A 10,212-nucleotide genomic window follows, 5' to 3' on the forward strand; every position below is an offset into this window, starting at 1 on the left:
GCATGTGAGCGGTGGCACCTGTACACGTATGGCCGTGCCTTCACCCTGCGAACCGATCACCAGGCTCTCACTGCCCTGCTGTCGACATCCGGCACGGGCCACAGACCACTGCGTCTACACCGTTGGTCTGACCGCCTCTCGCCAATACAATTTCAGTCTCCAGTTCACACCAGGACGTGACAATGTTGTTGCAGATCTGCTCTCCCGCACTGTCTCTGCCCCAGCCCCACTCGTCGGGTCTGACCATGTGGAACAGGATATCGTCCAGATGCTGCACACACCTCTCCAAACCACAGCCTCTCTCCAGGAGCTCAAAGAGGCCTCTGAACAGGATCCGGCCCTCTCCCAGCTGTGCACCTTCATCAGAGATGGCTGGCCTCGCAAGGTGCCTGAGGAACTGTCTGCCTACTCCAGAGTTAAAGAGGAGCTCTCCTGCTGGAATGACTCCTGTGTTGCATGTGGGCTCTGCACTGTGGTCCCAAGTGCCCTTCGTGCGTATGTTTTATCCATGGCGCATGAGGGCCACTTGGGCATAGTGAAGCTCAAACAACGATGCCGAGACCTAGTGTGGTGGCCGGGTATCGACAGGGAAATCGAGGCCCTGGTCAAGGACTGTGCAGCCTGCCTTGTAAGTGGCAAGACTGGCCACCAAGCTCCTCCACCCCTGCAACCCCTTGCCTGGCCCTCTCAGCCCTGGGAGCACCTGCAGCTGGACGTCTGCGGGGAGATCCATGGTGTCCCCCACCATCAACGGTTCCTAGTGGTGACCTATGACCTGCACTCAAAATGGCCAGAGGTCACTGCCGTGGGCTCCGTCACCTCTCGGGTCATCATTGATATCCTTGAGTCCCTCTTCTCCCGCTGGGGGCATCCAAAGGCCATCACCACAGACAATGGCCCCCAAATGGTCTGTTTGGAACTCTCCTCTTACCTTGAGAGCAAGGGCATCCGTCACATACTACCACCCCGAGTCAAATGGGGGGGTGGAGCGTTTTAACCAGACACTGAAAAATGGCCTCAGAGCACACCTATCCCAGGGGTGTGCATTTGACAAGGCCCTCCTCCACACACTGCTGCACTACAGAGCCTCCCAGCATTCCACTACAGGGGTCTCACCCGCATCCCTCATGCTAGGCCGTGAGCTCATGCTGCCCCTTGGCAGGCTCCGCCCCTCCCTAGCTCAGAGCCCTGCTCCACCAGCTCAAGCCACAGTCGCTAGACAGCAGGAGAAGATGAAACTCCGCTTCGACCAGTCGAAGAGGGCCAAGGCGCCCAACATCTCAGTCTCCGATTGGGTCAGAGTCCGCAGGCCTCACCGTATAGGTATTCGATTGCTTTTGCCTGGGAGTGTGTGTTGTGTTTTGAGTTTTGCTTCAATTAAGTTTGTCCCAGTTCCCGGGTGTTACCTGAAGGGGGTGCTGGGGGGCTCGGTTTTACTTTGTCTGCATGGCAGAACCCGAAACTGAAAGTGAAAGACAATGTGCTGTAATGTCCACCCATTTACTCAGTAAATAGTAAAAGGTACATTCCGTCTCCTCTATTCATTACTGTTCGGTCAAGATGCAATAGTGTGTGTGTGTGGAGCAGTCATTTAAAAGCAACATGAACTGAACTCTGCTTACGGCCTCTGGATTATCTTTGCAAACGCAACAGTGTCGGCCTAGCATTATGTGCTCAAGTCCTTGAAGTGAGACTTGAACCCACGACCTACTGACTCTAGGCGAGTGTGTTACCCACTGAGCCACAGCTGACACATGAAGGAAATGCTCCCCTCCAGTACAATTAAATGTATTTTGGTGTAGTTTTTAAATGCTGAAAAGTGTTAAGCAGGGCATTTCAATAGATAGTCATCATTGGATAAGTAGGTAGGTGTAACATGTAATGTGTCACGTAATTTTAAGTCAAAAATTTTTCATTTCAGGTATAATCTATTGCAAAGAATCTCTCACTTAGGATTGGTCTGGACTAAGCTATTGCGAGGACCTGTATCTATTAGTTTACTGGAATGGGTGCTATTGTTCACTGTTCCGTTTTTTAAATGATTTTCTTCAGGCTTAACAAGCTTCGGTTATTTATAGCTGGTGTTCTAATTTCCAAGAGAAACAAGTTGGGGCTCCTTGAGTGCAATTGTTTTTGATGAAAGATGAACCATGCCTAGTGGGGGTAATTGTTTTATTCATGTGCTCCATGGTGATGACATACTATAGGATCACTACCTAAAGCCTAGTGAAAACTGTCAGGGTAAGAGTTGGGAAAAGCAATAGTAAGGGGCGTTATTTTCAGCGCTGTAACCGGTATTGATCTGAAGTGACAGTAATGCAGTAAAGTTGCACTGTTTCTGTGGCCTATTTCTTCCTTTGTGAAGCTCCTTAGCTGCCCCTGTCATTGTACAATATATCGTGTGATTATGTCATATCCCTGGTCCGATGTATTGAGCTATGCCTCTGTTGTTAATTTTTTGTTCCATTTTTGTTATTAACTTTTATTGAGAATTATTTTTTTGATGGCATTTCCTCCAACCTAATGTCACTGTTGCTCAGTTGGTCGCACTCTTGCCTCTGATGCACAACTTCATGAGATCAAGCCCCAATCCCAGGTTTGAACATATAGGGCTAGATTTTTGGGGAGCCGTCAGGCGGGGTTCAGGCGTGTGGGGGGGGGGGAAATCCCGACTTTGGGGGTCCCGACACTATCCCGCCCAAAACCCCGCCCCACTTAAGTTTCAGGGGCGGCGGGTCCCTGCCCCGCACTGGGACCTGCCGAAACCAGGCGGGAAGGGATTAGTGCCAATTAACTGCCTGTTAACAGGTAGTTAACAGGCAGTTTTTAGCCTAATCCCCATTTTGAGGGGTTTTGTGTGGGTTTCCCGACGGCTCCAAACCACGCCAGGTTAGAGCAGCGGGCCGTCGGGTTGAATGAGTTGGAGGGGTCGCGATGTCAGCGCTCAGGTGAGTGATGGGTGCATGAGTGCAAAGGTAAGTGTGTTTGGTGTGTCTAAAGTGTGTAAAGAACTTTTACTTACCTGTACTTACCTTAGCAGCCTTTCTTCCTGTAGCCGTCGGGAGCCCATCACTCAGCCGGAACTGAAAGCTGAACGGCTGCGATCTGTCAAAAGTGACAGCCTTCAGCTTTTAGTGCTGCTGAGATTTCTAAATGAGACTGCGCAGAAGGACTCATCTTAGAAATCAGACTGTCAGTGTTTGACAGCTTCAAACAGCTGTGAAACACTGATATTTCATCTGTCAGAAATCTTGACCGATGAAATTTCAGTCTGTGACGTCACCTGTTGCCGGGTGGCCCTTAATTGGCCTGCTGAGCCTGCTGGGCGGGCTCAACAAGGTCAATCAAGGGAAAATCGCGCGGATTGGCCAGACGTCGAAGTAGGCGGGTCAGAAACCTGAAAGGGGAAGTCCCGCCTTCTTCCCGACAGGTTCGACAAAATCGACCCCATAGGGCGCGATCTTGCCAGTCCTGGGGAGGTGTAGGGGGTTTCTCTTGCTCGTTCTGGTCTCCTGCCAGGCTTCGTGCAATAATTACCCTTGAGTGATTCGACCCACTCCCCCTACGGTTCTAGACCTTGGACTTAGATGCAGAGAACTGTAGTGCAGAGAAAGGACTCAATAGACCAGGTTGAATAGCACGAAATGGATGCTTTTATTTTTAAACTGTTTGAAGCATTACAAAATACATGTCATAGGCACAAATTAAAGTAACTACAATCATGCACAAATTTATGAACTTGACTCTATGGAAACGGGGAACACACGGCACATCGTAAAAGGGAAAACACATTACGATTACCCTTAACTCCCTCCCCTATACCTAAACTAAGTTTCAACCTGGGGAACTTGGGATCATGCTCACCACTCTCGAAATCGCGAAAAAGGGGGTTCGCAGCCTTTTGGCACCGCTTTCCGTCGTCACGTGGATTTGGAAACTTCTGGCGCAGTCGATATTCTCTCTCTCTCTCTCTCTCGAGGCGGCGGGGTAGACACAGCCTCGATGAGCGCTCGTCAAGGTTGAAGATCAGCTACAAGCAGTTGAAGAACTGCTTACACATGGGAGAATCTGGAGGTCTCTTTTCCTGAGGGTGTCTTCTCCTTCGGCCTGGGTCGTCGATGATCTCCCGACCCCAGTACCCGGGCCACCCTCGTCGTCTTCTCGTCGTGGCCGAGCCTTGTCTGGCTGAACACCGACCACGTTGTCTTTTCACCGAAATTGTCCGTCCGAAGCGTCTTTAAAAAGACGAAGCGTCTTCATCGATTCCGAAGCTACCGAGGTAGAAGAGGCGCCGATCCTGGCACCGTCCGTCCTTCATTCGTCCGTTCGTTCCTTGTAGAAGAAGCTGTCGTCCGAGTCTCTTTGATGGACTTTCAATCCATAGTTATACTCTTTTGGGACAGTCTTATCTCCTGCCAAATCATAGTCCTGTCTTTGTATTAATTTTGGCAGGCAGAAATCTCTGCAGGGGCGCTTTGTCTTGTAACGGGAGCCGGTGATAACTTAACTGGCCTTCCTGGCCGATGATGTCTTTTAATGTCTTTTACATTGTCATCGCGACTCGGTTCGCATATTGATTGGTCCGGAGATTTTCCTTGATGGCTGTTAAACGGTTTCTCCTTTGTACAATAAATGGGTATAAGTGTTTTTGCATTGTCCGCCCATATCTTGATGGGCCCCATCCTGTACTTAGAATCCATTGAATATGTATGCTGTTTCCCTGAGTTTCGGTTCCCAGATACTGGCTTTCGCGGGCTTACTGTCTTCAATCCACAAGCCTGTCTGGCTTGCAGTAACAGAAATAAAATGGTCCAGAAAACTGATCACGAGGCCCGGCGGTCATTTTGTATGCCCTTTTATCAAAGGTTTTTCTGCGCAAGCTTACTTTGGTCAATAAACAGTCTTATTTTATCCGGTTTTCTTGCGTGATTATTGCTGAAAATTTCGAATCTTACAGAGGTGGGTATGGAGGCCGGACTGCCGGGAAAATGGCAGAATCTGGGGGCAGGTGCCCAACCCGCCTCCGTGCCATCTTGCCAGGAAGCGGGTAGCTGACCCACGCCGGGTCCCGGTGAGTGAATCGACCCAATCTCAATGGGATGAAAATTGGGCAATTTCTACAATGGGTGGGCGATTCGCACCTTAAGGTTAAAGGTAACATTGAAGGTTACCCCCATATTTCTGATGAGACGTTAATCTCGAGCGCCACCTCCCTGCTCTGGCGGCTTAAAAGAGCTCATGGTATTATTTAAAGAAGAACCGGGGACTTCTTCTGGTGTCCCTTAGTCAGCATCAACAGGAAAACAGATTAACTGGTCATTCATCTCACTGTTTGTGGGATCTTACTGTGCACAATTGAGCTGCTGCATTTGCCTACGTAACAGGACCGACTGCACTTCCACAGTAACTAATTCATTGTGAGGTGCTTAGAGATGTCCTGAGGATGTGATTATAGGTGGAAGTTTGTTTTTTTCTCTTACCCAATATAACCACTGCAACAGGCAAGGACATTACAGATTATCCTGAATAATCAAATAGGAAAAATGAAAAGGGGGAGAAAGTGAATATCAGGGTGCTAATTTAATTTTTAAAACAACCCTTCAGATGCAAACACAATCCTTTCACAAAAAATACTTGAGAAAGCTATTAATAGACCTCACAGCGCTCAGCATGAGTGAGTCCTCAGAATCTGTGATCTGGAAGAGTTCCAGTGCCCCCCAGTTTTAAATCTATTGGCTTGTAAGAGAGGAATCATTCCCTCAGAGTGTTTTATTTTGCTGTCCATACTGCACATTTTATGGCTTATTGCATGCCTTCTGAAATCAAAAGTAGGACAGCTTCATTCTTATACTTTATGTGGTGACTGTGGTACACACAGTGATTTCTAAAAGTAGCAACTCTGGAGCTAATTCAACGCAAGAGATTGTACAATGTTATTGTCAGACTGCAGCATATTTGTGTGACTTCACTGGAAAGCAAGTTACTTGGGAGAATTTTTGTTCTTTGATCAATTCAGTTAGTGAAAAGGCACCCAGTGATTCTGTCAGTAAATGCACTATCTGGAGTGGTGCTGAGCTATACAGCCCAAGAAAGTATCACCGCTCCATTCCCACTCGGACCTCACCGTCCTTGGCCTCTTGTATTGTTCCACGGAAGCTCAACGTAAACTCGAGGAACAGCACCTCATCTTCCGATTAGGCACTTTACAGCCTTCCGGACTCAATATCGAGTTCAACAATTTCAGATCATAACCTCGGCCCCTATTACACATTTTTTCTTGTAATTTTTCCACTCCTTTCCCCCCCCCCCTTTCCTTTTGTTTCTCTCTCACACCTGGCAGCTATCTCTTGCCCTGCCAGTACACTTTACACCTAATCTCAGCCTATTACCATCTCGTCTAGCTCTTTTGTTTCTTTCACTTCTTTTGTCCGACCGCAGCCCTGCCTTCGATCTATTTTCTTTTCTTTCCAGTTTTGAAGAAGGGTTCGACCCGAAACGTCAACTCAAATTTCTCTCCACGGATGTTGCCTGACCTGCTGAGTTTTTCCAGCATTTTCTGTTGTTATTTCAAGAAAGTATCTTGTTCACTGCCTGGTCACTGCGGAGCTAGCTGGCCTTAGCCAGGGAGATGGACCCTCATCTATGCCTTTGACCCGATTACTCTAATGCTTTCCTGGCTGCCCTCCCATCCTCCAGCCTTCATAAACTTCAGCTCATCCAAAACCAGCTGCCCCTACCCTGTCCCACACCAGGCCCAGTTCGCCCATCACCCACCGCCCCCTGCACTCGCATACCTCAACACCTCAAACTTAAACTTCTCATCCTTGTGTTTATCTCCCTCCATGGCCACAGCAGCTCTACAAACCCTCAAACACTCCGTTCCTCCACCTCCGACCTCTTGTACATTCTCCTCTCCCTTCACCACACCAGTATCAGCCATGCCTTCAACTACATAGGCCCAGCATTCTGCAATTCCCTCTGTAAATCCCTCCACCGCTTCACTGCACTCTTTCCCTTTAAGAGCCTCCTTAAAGCACACGTTGTTGACAAAGCTTTTGGCCTCCCTTCCTCTTTGCTTGGTATCCATGTTTTCCCTTGCACCTTTGTGAAGTGACTCTGTGAGGCATTTTTCTACATTAAAGGTGCTTTAGCAATGCAAGTTATTGTTGTTCTTTTTCTTGTCCTTGTTATCACTGTTGTTGTTTTAGCTGATGTTGTTTAGGTAGGGTTCTATACTAGGATTCTAAGCTCCTGGGCTAGGGAGTAGAAAAATCAGCCAAGGATCTCTTTCCTGCCCACTCTCCAAAGTTGGAAAGTGCTCGCACATTAATGTCGGGTGGGAACAGGAATGGGCTTAGCTGTAACGGCTCCTACGGTTGAATAGTCTGAAATCACACACTAGGGCCGATTTTCATGGGCCTGATTTGCTCGGGCACTTAAACAGGTGCAGCACACCCGAAGTGCGCCGCACTCGTCCAGCCTCATGGCCATCTGGATTTCCTGCCTGGGGTAATTTAAATGGCCCAAGAGCAGCCCCGGCACAGGCCCGTCCACAGCAGGGCTTTGCACCGGAGGTAGGACCAGGAAAATCAGGAGCAGCTGCAGGCTTCGTAGGCCTGGAAATGCCTCGCTGCCCTCAGAGATCGGGACGTTCTGGCTGCCAATGGAGATCAGCGTTCAGAAGGTCTTAATTGTGCAATAAAATTCTTGGGGTGGGGGATGGAGTGATTTGTATAACTTACCTGCAGATCTTTGGCCTGCCACTCAGAACCTGCAAGAACCCTCCGGCCAGTGGGATTTAGGGGCAGGTCACAGTGCCAGGTTTTCCAGGACACCTTGGGTGCCCAGCAAGCGTAGCACCCAGAAACAGTGGCTAAAGGCCGAGAAGAACCTCAACAGGAGAGCCCCAGGAACCCCGCTGCTGCGTTAAAGGGGCGCAGATCCGACGATCTGGGTCTCCACCCCTGTTTTCCTGGCCTTCAGGTCCGCACAACGCTCAGTTCCCGGGCACGGGAATGAGGAAAATCAGTCCTACTATCTAGGCTCGAATATGAAAAATGGCTAAGGTAACTGGAGAGCTAGCCCAGAATGAGTCAACACCTTCAGCAGCGTGGGCAGAGATGTTTCTTTTGTAAAAGTGAGGAAACGAAATCTGTTGTTTATTTGGAAACCACTCGTTCAGAAGGGCACTTCTCGATTGCAAGCCGCAAGTAATTTAATCTATAACAAACACTGTAAAATATTGCATTCCAGGTGCAGTGTAGGCCTGAAAAAATGTAATTATTTTACTAACTCAGCTGTGGGATTATCTTTAATGCCAGTGAAACAGTAAGATTCGCTGGCACGAAGAACTATTATTGGAAAAACCACCCAACACACGAGTTCAGTGTGAAGCCGGCAGTTCTAGGTGACCTTAGGATTTGAATTAAAAATACAAACTGAAGCAGACTCCCCAAAGCACGTCTTTACATCAAATTTTGCTTTAATGCATTGACTATATAACACGGCGCCACAGCAGTGTAGGAATGCAATGGAAAAGGCAGCCAATTACTGGAGGGATACAGGATGCAGGCCTAACAGAAATAGTTTGACAAGCTCTAATATCAAACTGTCAGTGACAACGATCACCTAATGGACAATCAGACAGGTTTGATGGGTCTCCAAGCGAATGCTGTTGTACTATAAGGCCAAAGAAAGCCCAGGCACTTCGGCACTGAATGATTGTGCTCTATAGAAATTGCATCCACAGACCATAGGGGAAAGCATCAATCTGCTGTAAATCTTCAGTAAATTGCAAAGACTTTCAGAATGATTTACTTAGTTAATAAAACCTTGAGAAAAAAAATTATAAGATGTTTATGACACTCAAAACATACAATAGTTTATTTTTTGCATTTTCACATGCCAGTGATATAGCAGATAATTTTAGCCTTATTAGGTAAACTGATGCAGAATTGCTTCCTTTTCACACCAAAAAGTTTCCTATATTACAACAGTGACAAAAGTATTTCACTGGCTGTTCGGTGCTTCAGCATGTCCTGAGGCCATGAAAGCTCGGGGTCACCCTTACGGATTGAATCGAGGTGTTCTGCAAAGCGGTCACCCCAACCTGCATTTTGTCTCCCCAGTGTAGAGGAGACCGCATCGTGAGCAGCGAATACAGTATACTAGATTGCAAGAAGTACAAGTAAATCGCTGTTTCACCTGGAAGGGGTGTTTGGGGCCCTGGATAGTGGGAAGGGAGGAGGTAAAAGGGCATGTGTTGCATCTCCTGCGCTTGCACGGGAAGGTGCCAGGTGAAGGAGAAGGGCTGTTAGGGACAATTGAGGAGTGGACCAGGGTGTCGCGGAGGGAGCGGTCCCTTCGGAATGCTGAAAGGGGAGGTGAGGGGGGAGATGTGTTTGGTGGTGGGATCACGTTGGAGGTGGCAGAAATGGTGGAGGATGATCCGTTGAATGTGGAGGCTGGTGGGGTGAAAGGTGAGGACAAGGGGAACCCTATCGTGGTTCTGGCAGTGAGGGGAAGGGGTGAGAGCAGAAGTGCGGGAAATGGAATGGACACGGTCAAGGGCCATGTCAACAAAAGTAGAGGGGAATCCTCGGTTGAGGAAAAAGGAAGACATGTCGGAAGCACTGGTATGGAAGGTGGCATCATCAGAACAGGAGGCGGAGAAACTGGGAGAATGGAATAGAGTCCTTACAGGAAGCGGGGTGGGAGGAAGTGTAGTCCAGGTAGCTGTGGGAGTCGGTGGACTGGTAGTGGATGTTTGTCGAAAGCCAATTGCCAGAAATGGAGACGGACAAGTCAAGGAAGGGAAGGGGAGAGTTGGAGATGGACCATGTGAAGGTGAGGGAAGGGTGGAAATTGGAAGTAAATTGAATGAACTTATCTAGTTCAGGGCGAGAGCAGGAAACGGCCCCGATACAGTCATCGATGTACCGGAAAAAGAGGTGAGGGAGGGGAGGCAAACACGAGAAGGGAAACTGAAAGCAATGAAGATGAATATTACTGTACACCTTGGTGAAAGCTGCTGATGTTTCTTTTAAACAGGGGTGATCTAAAACCAAAGTGTTCTGAACAACACCAGCTTTAAGTGACCATAAATTAATCCAATGTAACTCAAATCTTGTTTCATTAGGTCCTGAGTTTACTTGAACATTGATCCTTAGTGCTTTATATATTTATGCAGCAGACACATTGGCCCTGATATTT

This window comes from Somniosus microcephalus, chromosome 26 (assembly GCF_052327205.1).
Source record: "Somniosus microcephalus isolate GS21.2 chromosome 26, FLI_Smic_1.0, whole genome shotgun sequence".
Lineage (NCBI taxonomy): Eukaryota > Metazoa > Chordata > Chondrichthyes > Squaliformes > Somniosidae > Somniosus > Somniosus microcephalus.